Genomic DNA, 13,785 nt, shown 5'->3' with positions numbered 1-13,785 from the left:
CCCATTGAGGAATGTCAAGGTTGTCTTGTTTGTTTCAAAGACCGGCCCATATTTGATTCAACCACCGCACTGAATCCCTTCATGACCTTTCATTCAACCACAAACACGGGGAAACGTAGATGAGGTGGACTTGTCACAGCGGGGTCCTGTTGGTAGCCCAGGAGAGGCGAGGGCCTGTGAAATGAGCTTATCTGACCCCTGATAAGAACAGGATACCCTCAAGAATGGTCTAAATTCAATACACATGGCTGCTAATGCGGCAAAGTGGGTGTTCGGAAGAGAGCTTGGTGCAGCAGTACTGTGGTCAGGTTTGGCCTACCCCGACTGGTCCAGCAGACCACAGCCTTACATAGAACACCAGTGCCTGTGGCCAAAAGGGAAAAAGGATGTGCTACAATATCAGTTTGTGGTTCTGATCCCTGGACTTCACTAAGAGACCAATTACGATCAGCAACCTCAGCTCCTAAATCATTTAGTCAGGTCTCTTGCCACACAGGAAGCTGTTTTATTACCTCTGGAAGCAGCACAGAGATTTATTGAGCTGCTGTTTGATGCCGGCGTGCAACAAAGGGACAGTGTTTGTATGAATATGCCAAATCACAGCAGTCAAAAGCAGCACAACAAACACTGCTTGACATGACTGAATGGTGATGTTGTTGCACCTCTGACAACCTCTTTGCTGTCTGCTTGATCAGCTCTTATTCATTCATCAAAAAGTTTAAACATCATTTCACTAACTAAAATATCTCATCGACTGCCCAATTTATTGGCATGAAATCATTTTCGCCACGTTTGTGATTTTTAGTTCGATGCTTCCACAGCTATGTTATAGACGACACTGAAAGTCGGTACACTTTGATTTACATAGAGCAGCTGTGGCTCGGAGGTAAAGCGAGTCGTCCTCCAATTAGACATTTTGATCCGTGGCTCCTCCAGGTCATGTTGAAGTGACATCAGACAAGATACTGAACCCCAAATTTTCCTGGGTGGACGTAGCCATCGTGACATTTCCCCCTTGGTTTGTGAACTACAGTTGGGAGTTTTGCAACCAGTGAATGGAAGTGACCATAAATGGATATGCGGAGGAGCAACGGGCGGATCCGAGGAACGAAAGCAGAAGCGGCAACCTTACTGGATCTGGATCTATCTGGCTTCTGTTGTGAAGCTGGTAACAACGTTAGCTTCATTGTTGAAGTAATCTGAGTAGCTAACTGCATTGGTAGTGTGGGAGTGACGGTAGCGACTGTAGCGAGGTTGTGGTCGCGACCTGGCTACCTGACCTGTACTTGAACATTTTAACACTGCAATGTATTTGTTACTTCACAACAACAATGTGAAAATAAAAATGTTCATTGTCTGTTTGCTTAACTAGATCTAACGCTAACATCGTTCCAAAGCAGCCACACTGACGAGGCTGCCTACAGACCTGCAGACGTTTTTTGTTTACCGGCCTCATGAGCGCAGGCATTGGCCGATGGCGATCATCTCAATATGCCATTAATCGGCTAACCGATTAATCGGTCTACCACTTATTTAGTTTATTGCCACACTGTATATAATTACAGCCTCGCAGAGCCCTTAGGATGTCACGCATTCAAAACCTCATTTTGATCACTGACAGAGATAATTAGCTATAGCAAGCGTCTGCACCAAAAATAACAAGCTACTTCATTACACTTCCTAAAGGTTTTGCCAAACACTAGCAGAGCAGAGAGCGTGTCAGTTTGCTTCTAACGGTCTGCTCCGGGGGCTCTAGTGTTATCAGTCTGAGTCACAGCACATAAATCAAAGGAGGCTACCTTCCTGTTTGGTGATGGGCTTCGCACTCTGCAGCCAAATCATCAGACTGGAGATGTGAGGAAGTGCCTGCACGGCCCGAGTTTCTACCAACGACCCCGTACATGAACATGCATACAAGAATACACGCATGCAGGCCGAGCTGCAGGGATGGTCTTGTTATGCGATGCAGATCCCTCGGGCTGCTGTCCGTGTCCTCGCTGATTGATTCTGTATTTCCTGTTCGGCCATTAAAAGCTCTGCGTGGTGGAACGAGCGGCTTGCGAATGAATCACACACACACACATTCTGCATGTACCGGGTATCTGCTTAGCTTAGCTTTGCACAGTTATGCCTGCCTGTGTTTATTTGTTGGTCACTGATCTGATGAGCGATGGCTTGCGTGGCATGTATGTGTGTGTGCAAGGTGTTGTGTGTGTGTGTGTGTGTGTGTGTGTGTGTGTGTGTGTGTGTGGGGGGGCAGGTGGGAATGTGGATGCGTGGGTGTGTCGGCAACATGAGCTCTCTTGCACACAGCCTGTATTTGGTTGTCCACGCATACTGCATGTCTGAATGGCGCGGTGTGAGTGTGTTCAGCCTGCGTTCAGTCCACATGAACGATCCTAAAAATAAAGCTGTGGAGAGCTATACCTCTGCTCTGGCTTTCCAAACAAATTTCCCGATGGTCGTGTAACAGGAGCGTCGCATTCACAGCCAAACTGTGGTATGCACGCACACACACACACGCACACAGACCAGTGTGTGTATATATATATAACCTGCTCAGTAATTAGCCTTCGCAAAGTAACCTTTGGCCTTAATGTCATCCTCTATGACAAATGAAGTGGCAGCAGCACCACGAAGAGTGGTCGTGACTGTATGTTGAGGCATCTGCTGGACTCTCGACTCGCTCATCTCGGTTCTGTCCATCCAATGGCATTTTAAGTCTTAAACTTGACTCGTGTTCCATGCCAGTGGTACAAAGATGGCAACAGATTATCAAGATGATAATGTACGTCATCGTCTGAAGTCTCAGGCCTCAGAGTGTTTGTAAAAATGTAACACTTTTGATCCTTGACTGGTGTAAAGGTCTCCTCGTCGTTGTGTAACAAACTTTCTTTTGAAATAAAAATGAGTAAGAAATGGAATCCCAAATATCGTTATCAATTTTATCATCAACAAAAAGGAAAAGGCTAGCCACTAATAAAAGCGTGGCTCTGGAACAATTTAAAACTTCTCAGCATATACTGTATTTAAACATAGTTTAGTTTAATATTTTGAGGCTCAGCTAAGAGCTTCCAGGTTTCAGCTCAGGTGGCAACATCTCGTGAAGTGAAGCCAAGGTTGAAGTGCCCCTTTAACCTGCATTCTCTCTATCCATCAGGGGGCGACTCCTCTGGTTGCAAGAAGTCTGATTGCATGGAAGTCTATGAGATGAGATGATCCTACTTCTCTCTTGATGTATTATCTCAGTAAATGTTATTGTAAACATGCGTTTATGGTCTCAATCTCTAGTTTCAAGTCTTCTTCAATCCAGCATGATGTTCATTTAGTACATTATGGTCCATTTAGAGTCCAACAGACCAGAAAGCAGGGGATGCTTTAGGGGGCGGGGCTACTTGTGATTGACAGGTCTCTGCCTTGGCCTCGCTACTGTCGCTATCATGCTATTAATACAGTTAGCTACTAAGATGACTTTAACACTTAGCTATAAAGTTGACCTTGAATTATAAAGCTAACTTTGTTCACAGCTTCACACCAGAATCCAGATGGATCCAGATCCAGTAAGGTTGCTGCTCAGGGTGGCGCTCTGTTGCTTGTGTTTGTTCGATCAACTCGTTGCTGCTCCACAGTCCAAATATGGTCATTTCCTTTCATCTTTCATCGGTTGCAAAAAATCGGAGATGTTGACAGGCAAAATGCCAAACTCCAGGCTTCAAAACTGTATTTCACAAACCAACAGGTGATGTCATGATGAATACGTTCACTTCTTTTATACCGTCTTTGTTCCAGATCCATGTTGATGCTGCAGAACAGGACCCTTATTCCTTATTTTATAAGTTAATGCTTTGGGAAGGAGAATAGCTTGCATGTAGTTGTTGTCACCACATGTGAGCGTATGTGCATCAGTGTAAAAGATGAGTGTAATTGGTGACTCGGATAAATATTAAAAAAGGCTTACTCCTGGTTGTATCAGGGGTCAGAGATAAAAATGTAACCTTTCCTGCTAATCCCAGTGGATATGACCATGAGAAACAGCTTCATTATTACAGAGGAGTTCAGAAAAGAACTGATAAGTATATTAACTTGAGACACTGGCTGCCTCCCTTTCTTCACTGTTCCAAGGGAGGATGCTTTCGTGGAGCTGATAGTGCCTGTGCGTCCTTCCCGCTACATCCTGATTCATTTAAGTCTTGGTTTGCTCTTGCCTCAAAGTAACAGGCCAGTCACTCCTCGCCGTCCCTGAGGTTTCTCCATTCACACCTGCAAAGATGCTCAAGGAAAACATGAGCTCCCCATCACACGTTATCATACCTGCACCAGCATCTTCCTCTGCACTTCTGATAACGTAACGCTTACTCGTCAACTGACACGTCGACGATTCAGGGAGACACAACATTGCACCTACACATTTATTCTGGTGTCCAACTGAGTACTTAAATGAGGCATGAGAGGACAGTCCATCCTGTTTTGTGCGTTTTTTTTTTTTAATTCTCTGAGATAACATCTGAAACATAAAAATAGAAGAAAACAGAAAATGTTAACACAATACATATTATGTAAACAGTATGTTTTGAGCTGGAAAGGTCGTTTTGCAAGAATTTAAATGTTTGTTTGTATTCATAAACCTGTTCATCCTTGCCTGAAGGAAAACACACAGAGACTGTATATAAGAAGTGGACGTAGCCATTGTGATGTCACCATTGGTTTGTAGACTACGGCTTTGAAGCCTCTGATTCAGCATTTGGTCATCGCCATCTTTGATTTTGGCTGTTGTGATCTTAGGCCAAATCCCAATGTCCCCCCTCATGGACTCATGGACTGATGCACGTTCCCATTAAGTGCTGGAGTCCTGAGAGCTGTCCCTCGGTGAAGTGTGTGTGAGGGCTCGCTCGAGGACAGTTTGAGCCCTTTATACCCACTTTCCGTAAATCAGCATCGATGCAGACTTTGAATGAGGGAATTACCCACAGTTCATAGCGTAACATGAAACACGGGGTTACCAGGGGAACCAGTTATTTTAATTGAACTAATTGAAGCCGTTTTAACTAACACAAGTAAATAAATGATTTGACAATGACATCTGGTATGGGATAATACGATCCTGGAAGACATTCAGAATAATAACACTTTTAGATCATATATTTTATGTCATCAAAGTAAAGTGACTTGCTGATTGCTGTCCCATTTGTATTTCTACCATTTCAAGCCCTCACAGCCTCTCACACTCAACCACTTACCTGGAAGCGTCAGTTAAGTCCCTGAGGGTTCAGGGCTTAGACCTTAGGGGGGACATTGGGATTTGGCCTTAACAATTTTTTGCAACCAGAGAACAGAGGTGACCATATTTGGACTGCGGAGGAGCGACAGGTGGATCTGATGAACATAAGCAGCGGAGCGGCACCCCGAGCAGCAACTGGACCTGGATCCATCTGGACTCTAGTGAAGCTGTTAACAAAGTTAGCTTCATCATTCAAGTGTTGAAGTCATCTTGGCATTGTGGTAGCGACGGTAGCGAGAACTGGAGGTTGCCACGAGGAGTAAGGTGCCTGAACAATAGTATTCATTTAAATAACTTGCTGGGATGTTTCCTTGAATAAAGGTTAAATGAACCAAATGTAATAATTCATCATTTTATTGTTAGTTTACTTATTGACAGTCATGTTATAGTGTCACATTTAAAAAAGCACTAGAAATGTATACTTAGGTAGCTCTCTGTGTGCATATATTCATTACTTTCTGGTCCGTCTTGGAGGCCTTCTGTAAAAGTCTTGTGTTCCTCCCTGGAGTCGTGGCCTCCACGGTGTGCAGTGTGATCCTCCACCTCTCCACGATGAGAGAGGAGCCTGGTGAATGAGCACCAGCAGACGGCATCGCAGCACTCCCATCTATTTCTACCCCTCTGTGGTCTGGCTGCTGCTCAGGCTGACCCACAGCCTTTCTAATTTGGTGATGAGCTGTAAAGTGACCTGCCTGCCCCCACGGCCGGGTGGCGGGAGCAAAAGTGGGATTCCAGGGATTTCCTTACCACACAATCTCTCTCCGGTTGGATGGATGATACTGTATACACACCTCAACCCTGTCACCCCACCCTCCTCTCCTCCTCTTCTCCTCCTCTCCGTCCTCCTCGGACCCATGGGGAGACAGGCTCCAGCTCTCAAGTGCACCCTGGCATTGTCCCGTACACCCTCCTGCCCCTGGGTAAGTTGAGATGCCAGGAATAATTGATGATGATGTAGGCCATGGTATCTGTCCAGGCAGGGCAGCAGACACTTTCTCCCACCTCCTGCTGAGAGGTTACCCTCCTGCCACCTCCATTTGCACTAATTGGTTTAAACTCACTGCCGCTCTACAACTGAGACTCACCCTTGTCATGTATTTCATTACAGGCTTAGTGATTTCATCTGGCTCATTTGTGAATTAGATAAACTGGTAAGCATCCTCTAAATCCCAAATATTGAATGTCCCATTTGAGTATGTCTGGAGGTGATAATGTAGGACATTATAATAGATGTGCTCGACCCATGAAATATTATGACTGGGGGTGTTCCTGGTGAAGGCTGCTTAGGCTAAAATGTTAACATTCACTTACCCAAATAAATTCAGTTGTATGTGATCGGTTGTAAAAATCCCTCAGCTTTGTAAAGTAAAATTAGTGCTATATTCTTAATTTTTGCAGGGCCTTTTTTTTGCTTGAAGATTATTTCGTTTTCTAACCCAATGTACCTTCTCCCACTAAGCCACCTGTATTCCTTATTGTTTCATTTCAGAGTGCAGGCTGACTCTAATCCATGGCCACAGAAGAGGTTTAAAACACTCTGGTTTCATCTAATCTTCCAGCTCAGACCTAGCCGAGCTTGAAACCTGCTTTCTCCATGATAGGAATGGACAAATAAAGGTCTCTCCCAGCACTCCCATGAAAGGAGTCTGTGTGCTCTGTGGATTAAGGCCCTGTGTTGTCTCTGTCTCCCTTTCTCCATTAGACTGAAAAGAATGAAAAAATAAAGACTCTCCTGTTCTTGCAGTATGATAAGTCTTTGCCAGTTTTATAGTTCTCACTCAGTTCTGATGTACTGTATGCAGTTTTAGGTAGGTAGAGTGTTTCAAATCCCCATTATAGAAGTAAAGGGAATTTAAAAGAGCACATAGCTGAGGTGTTATATTCTAATTGTCTGTGTGTTTGAATTCTCCAAGCCTCCTCTTACCTTCAATAGAAAATTGACATGTTATGTGACAATCCAATAAAAATTATCTGATTTGAATTACAAAGATTAAAAAAAATTATGATTTACCTTCCTATTTATTTTTGTTCATATATGTTATTAATTGTTAATATTTTCATAGCCATAACAACACAAATAATTGTTATTGTGATTGTGATCATTCATATACTTTTTTGTCATAATATTTATAATCATGTTGGAGAGAGAGAGAGAGAGAGAAAGAGAGAGAGAGAGAGCGAGGGCGAGGGCGAGGGCGAGCGTGTGTTATTTTTATACAGGCACTTCTTTGGGCAGCTCATCTACTGTCAATAGAGGTCCTTCCAGTCCGGCGCATGTTTGGTATGCTCTCCATGCAGCGCTCCTGAGAACACCGGGGTGTCACTGAAATGGTATTATTTGAGTTTTCTTCAAGCTTCTTTCTTTCTTTAGTGACCCACGTGATAACGAGGTGTTTGTCTGTAGCTGTAGTTGTAGGCAGTTGCTAGCTTGTTGCTATCTTCTTGTACCGTGAGGCTGTCGGTTTAGCTAAGTTCATATAACGTTATATACAGTGTCGTCTTACCTTAGTCAGTTGAGTTTACCTTCAGAATAACATACAGGTGTGAACGTAACGCAGCCCGGAATACGTCCAGTACAAACCGAGCTGTGCAACAACACAAGGACCTGCATTCATATTTAGTTATTTAAACTAAACACAAATCTAACACACAACTCCGCCCACACCGGTTCACCTTTCCCAGAATGAGGGAATACAATACTTCCATACAATTCTTCTTCTTATATATATATATATATATATATATATATATATATATATATATATATATATATATATATATAATATATATATAATATATTTGTATAACTACCTAATCTATAGTACATAACACTTGCTGCATGTGGTAACTTCAATATGATGCCTCTGTTGAGGTACATCTGTGCAAAACAAGCAAAATAAACGGTCAGATGCTGACTGTTCATAGATCAGTTCATGGAAGTCTGAGCTGTAATCTGGAAGAAAATGGCGTGGGAATGAATTTGAGTTGTAATAATAAAAAATGCCTTTCAGATCACATCACTGTGCACCTATATAATAATATATGCAGAAGAAATGACCAAACATCACTTTCTTGGAATATATTATTTTTTAATCAAAATCCAATATTTTAATTTTGTCTTCCTATAAAACAAAATATGATGCGTGCTTACACGAGCTAGTACCAACCATTGTCAGCCAATAATATCTTGACATCGATCTTTCAATCAATCTGCAGTAAAAACAATCAAATAATCTTAAATAAGTTGAGCATGGATCATATGGATAAATTATTATTTTTCACTATTCTCTGCCATGATAGCGAGTAAGTCACTTGTGATGATATTTATGGTTATCCCGATTTATGATCCACCACGATTGTGTGTGTGTTTTTAATCACAATCCTATATTGTATTGTCCCATCTCTAAGCTTGATACCGTTGAAATGTGGTTTCAGCTCAGCTTTAACATATTCCTCAACATTAGATAAAGCACTACGATGAAGAGCATACAAAAACATTTTAGCTATTTTCTCTTGAACTTCTGCACTCACTCTTAGTGATGAAGGCTTGAAATCACATGATTGTCTGTCTGTCAAGTGCATTTTTAAGCAGAGCCAAGTTCGGATGCAGATTTAAAGGTTCATCTTAAAAGATTATAAGTGTGAAATTGGTCATGTAGCTCCTGCAGCTCACAGTGTCTCCCATTATAATGCCCATATTTGTTTATTCCAGTTTGTCTTTTTATGCAGCTTAGTTCAGTTATAGGAGCTTTTTTAATGTTTTGCTGAAGTCCGGAAGCTGCTCATCATGTACAAATAATAAGCCCTCTGTCAAACATTTCACACTCATCACACCCCTGAAGATGACTGATAGTTGTAACGTTGGCAGATGTGCTGTTTGACAAACATCTTGTTGTTGTCCGTGTTCTTTGTACCATGTTGCATGAGGTCTTTTTGGGATTATGGCACAATAAACATTGACTTGTGTTCATATCTTTGCTGTATGGACAGTTAAATCCCCATAGATCCGCAGCCTAGCCCCAAAGGGTGGAAATATATGATGATGACACCTGAGCTGTCAACTCTCTTGTGTCTCTTTATCCTCTAGTGTCCAGGTAGATGACCTCATGGAGGAAATGGGAGATTGTGCAAACAGATAAGGCTTCTGGTACCTGTTGACCACAGTCAGGACCTCCTAAAACAGGACCCTCTGACACAGTGCTCCATCAGGGCCTGCCTCAATGACACCCACAAGGCATTGAGCTCTTATCTGCAATGGCCCCTGCTTAGCATTCACGCCATTCACGAGAACAATGCCACCTCTTCCCACTCAGTGGATCTGTGACTGACAGTGGGTGTTGGTGCACTTGTGTCTGACTTCAACCTCTATGCGACGCTGGGCTGTTTATCCAGTCCAGATAACCCCACCAAGACACAATATAGGGTGTGTGTCTTCCTCGCCACTTCCCATGTTGTTTGTCTAACTGGACTTTTATAATGGACCTCGCTCTCTATTCGGCACGTTGGTTTCCTCCTCCAGAGGGATCGGTATTAGCTGGGTGTGGGGGGGGGGGGGGGGGGGGGGTGCGCGGTGCAGAAAGGCTGACTAATGATCATAGAGCCACCTCACCACCCTCTGGCCAGCCAGTGAGGCGGAAGTGCCCCCATGGCGAGACGGTGACAGGCAGGGAAACCACAGATAAGAGCATTGCCTGTGATAAACAGTAGAATGACTAAAAGCTGAAGTATAATGCGGCAGCAACGGCCAGATTTCTTTTTTCTTTTTTTTTTTTAAAGCCTGTTGGCTTGAAGAAGAAAAAGCAGAAAAGAAATACTATTGGTTTGAAAGGTTGTAAAGTTTGCTTTTCATTGGAAGGCCTATCTAGAATGCAGCTTTTGAGTCATGTGTAATCTACTTCAGTTTTCATCACGCAGCTCAGATCTCATATTAGATGAGACTGATATCAGCTGGGGATCTCGGGATCCCATGCCTCCATAATGGCTCTTGTGAAGCTGGGGCATTATAAAGCTTCTATAATAAACCCCTGTGATCAGTATATCCCTCCCTCCCTGCTCTTATTTATGAATGGCACAGTTTGACAAGGGGACAGCTCAGGTGGGTAGCTGCCGATCACATGATACCAGCACTAAAGAGCCAAGCGAGGAATGTGGACAGGACTCCCCTTCACCTCCCAAAAAACTTTGATGCCTCATATCATAACGAATACCCTCTCTGCCCCCTCCCTCCCCGGGCCCTCATATGCGGAGCAATGCCGAGGAGGGGAACGGGTGCTGCAGTCGGGGCGGGGGGTCATAGATAGTGGCTGCGTTTGATCTGAAGGTCGCCAGCCCCTTGCTGGTGTTGAGAGATCCTTGGCGGACGAGGCTCGCTCTTATTTAATAACATGAAGGGGAAGCGGACCTTTCTCTCATAATTAGGCCTAATTACCCAGTAGGTGTGGACAGACGGCCCAAGAAGAGACAAACTGCCTTTATCCACGGACTTAGAGTCAGATTACCCCAGAGCTGTCTTATCTGTTACGGGGCCAGCAGGAGCCTCCATCCTCCTCTCCCTCTTCTTCCCACTGACTCCCACATCCAGCTCAGGTATATTAATCAGTCAGTCTGATTTATTATCCCTGTCCAAGACACGCATGTTAAACTAGCCCTAGCCAGTTACTGAGGTTCTTTTTTCATGCGGACATGTTTAATAAGACAGTTCTCTGAAAAGTGCTGGCTGCAGAGGATTTTGAAGATCTAAATAGAACTTGTTGCTTGTCCTTGAGGATGTAGTACCCGAGGTCTACCCCCCAACACACTTTGCATTCACAAGAGACGTCAAACATACAAGCTTGACCAGCGATGCCCGATTGTTTGCTCGACCGCCTCCCTCTGTTAGCGAGGAACAATTTTGGGTTTTCTTGCAAATACATTAGAGTTGACATCCTGCCACTGCCTTGTTTGTTTACGGTATCTGTCTCCCTTCCTGAGCTGCCTGCATGTTTGTATTTGGGTTTGTGGGGGACTCACCCGCAGCCACCACAACAGACCCATTGTTGTGGGTGATTCAGATTCACTGGAAATGCTGACACCTGAAAAACAGTCCATTGAGGAAGTAGTGTCAGGGGAAAGTGGCCATTATACACCTCTTGTAGATGTTTGGTTGCATAGTCTCTAAAGCCCCTTTTAGACAGCCTTTTCGTTGCGGGAGTATTCCGCCGCTATTACAGAATATAACAGAACATTAAGCCTCTGAGACGCCAACGCAGGTCGTCACAGAGCCGCATCAGAGGAGAGACGAGGCGATAAGGTGTGTGATCTAAACGCTCCGAGCACCTGAGGAGGAAAAGACGTGACGTAGTGAATACGTGTTACCAGGGCGACACGCCGCCGGTGGATTTAACGAGCTCAAAGCGTAGATCCGGGGGAGATAAAACACTGTTAGTTGCTCGTATGAGGCCGCCGTTACACATCAACATGTTTATGATGCAGCAACTTCACTTGTTGAAGAAGCTTCACCTTTCATAGTTGTATTGATGCATCGAGCTAATCAGATGTACGAAGCTCGTTGAATACATCACAATGCCGACGAGTCCACAGACGAGACTGCGGTCGTGCTGTGGGACGTCCCACTCGTTCCACAAAGCCGAGGTGCTATCTGAACACAGACATTCAATTCAATTTTATTTATAGTGTCACATCACAACAGAAGTCATCTCAGGACACTTAACACATTGAGCAGACTAGAATACGCTCAAAAAAATCATCTAAAAAAATCAAGACATACAACGTTCTATCTAAACGCTCCCGTGAAATATTTTGACTTTTTTGACCTTTCCGCCATTATGTTGGAAAGCTCTGTCGAAATGGGGTTTGAGTAACAATGTTGTGTGTGTGTGTGTGTGTGTGTGATTGACAGTGAGCTGTGATTGCCATTGGAAAGTCTTCCAGCCACTGGTCTTGAGACGATGACAACAGACAGTTTGAGGCTGCTGCGTCCGTGACTCACAGCTTCATGCAGGCCTGCTGCAAGAGGACAATAAAGGACGCTTAATCCACCTGTTATCAGGGTGAGACTCACCCTGTCACACACTCTCACAGGCACAGGACTCTGACTCAGGAATGCACCCTGACCCATTCACAGCTTAACTGATAGACCCTCACAAAAACATTGTTGACGTTTTTTACCATTTCTTTCATACCACACACAATAACAAGTTTGTACAGTTGTTTCCTGCTGGTTTAGTTCGGAGATATGAGTCAGGCCTAGTTGGTCAGTATCTTAGGCAAACAGCCTTATGCTTTGAATCATATGTAAACCAAATGTGTGGGTTTGTTGTTGGTGATTTTACATATTTTGATGGACATTAGTGCTATCTCTTCTATAGTGAGCATTGGAAAAAATGCTCCATTGTGTCTCACTGTAGTGGAAGACTGATAGTGAAGCTGATGGGATGACTGTGTCCTTGTGAGTCCATCAGACTGCAGCCTTGGGTCCTTAATTAGGCAGGCTGGTCAGGGGTCTCGGTCTCTCCGCTTCACAGATTCACATGGACAATTTAACCACTAACCTCCTGAAATGAGTTGCTCCTGAATGCCTCGGGCTCCAGTTTCAGCCTCTACTGATTGCAGGGAGCAAAGGTTATGATAAGTAAAAGTGGAGGAGGGGGTGACCATCGGTGCGTATTACAAAACAATGTAAAACAAATACTTGTAAAGACTGTATAAAATATGGTCTCTGTGAGGTCTCATGGTTTTCTTAAGATCCAATGTGCCATAAACTTGCATTTTCTCTGCTGGCCAACAGGGGGCGACTCCTCTGGTTGCAAAAATCATGTTGATTGCATGGAAGTCTATGAGAGAATTACCTTACTTCTCACTTGATTTATTATCTCAGTAAACATGATTTTTGTGACGTGTCATCCTGAATTCACCAACTTTATTACAATTTAATTGAAATAAACTGAATATCGGACAGATTAAAAACACCTGTCAATCTTAACATGACGAGCACATGGATAATAGCTATCTGAAAGCCTATCGCTAAGAGCCACTCACATGTTATTGCACTGCACTTTAATGTTGATGCATCATTTCCTTGCAGCATACCTGCGGTCGGTTGGGTTTCCTCAGCACCCCGGCCTACAAACGACATAAAAGCCTGAGCTGTTACTTCTGCCTCTGGGACAACGGCTGTTGATCACAGGAGGAGTGAGAAGCCTGAATCTCCGGCTGTTTACTGTAATTAAGCTGTCAGGGTTGTGATTTATGACGTATTGAGTAAGAGAGGTGTTATCAGGTAGACTGGAAGGAAGAAGACGGAGAGCGAGAGAGAGCCACAGGGTTTGTAGCTATAAACAATAGAGCGCATACAGACATTAAACACAACTGTCTGCTCTGGAAGAGAACGGCTTCGAGGCAAAATGGAGTTACTCTCTGACTCTTTTCAGTGGTGGCAGAAAACAAACTGAGTTGACTAGTTTTCTGTGAGGATTTTAGATTGAAGGCCTACGTTTAACTTTCACCTT

General features: G+C 43.8%; 1 protein-coding gene across 2 annotated transcripts in view; it reads left to right on the top strand.

The window, feature by feature from the left end:
* The first annotated feature begins 7,499 nt into the window (after positions 1–7,499).
* gnb1l (guanine nucleotide binding protein (G protein), beta polypeptide 1-like) overlaps positions 7,500–13,785 on the top strand; it is a 30,630-nt gene continuing 24,344 nt past the window's right edge. Inside the window, exons 1-2 of one of the 2 annotated variants that reach the window (XM_084024159.1) lie at positions 7,500–7,609; positions 12,177–12,327. The gene's annotated coding sequence lies outside the window, so the exon portion shown is untranslated. The remainder of the gene's footprint in view (positions 7,610–12,176; positions 12,328–13,785) is intronic. The other variant, XM_084024160.1, reaches the window with a different exon arrangement.

Source organism: Eutrigla gurnardus, assembly GCF_963514095.1.
Source record: "Eutrigla gurnardus genome assembly, chromosome: 13".
NCBI classification, from domain to species: domain Eukaryota; kingdom Metazoa; phylum Chordata; class Actinopteri; order Perciformes; family Triglidae; genus Eutrigla; species Eutrigla gurnardus.
This window is presented reverse-complemented; position numbering and strand designations above follow the sequence as displayed.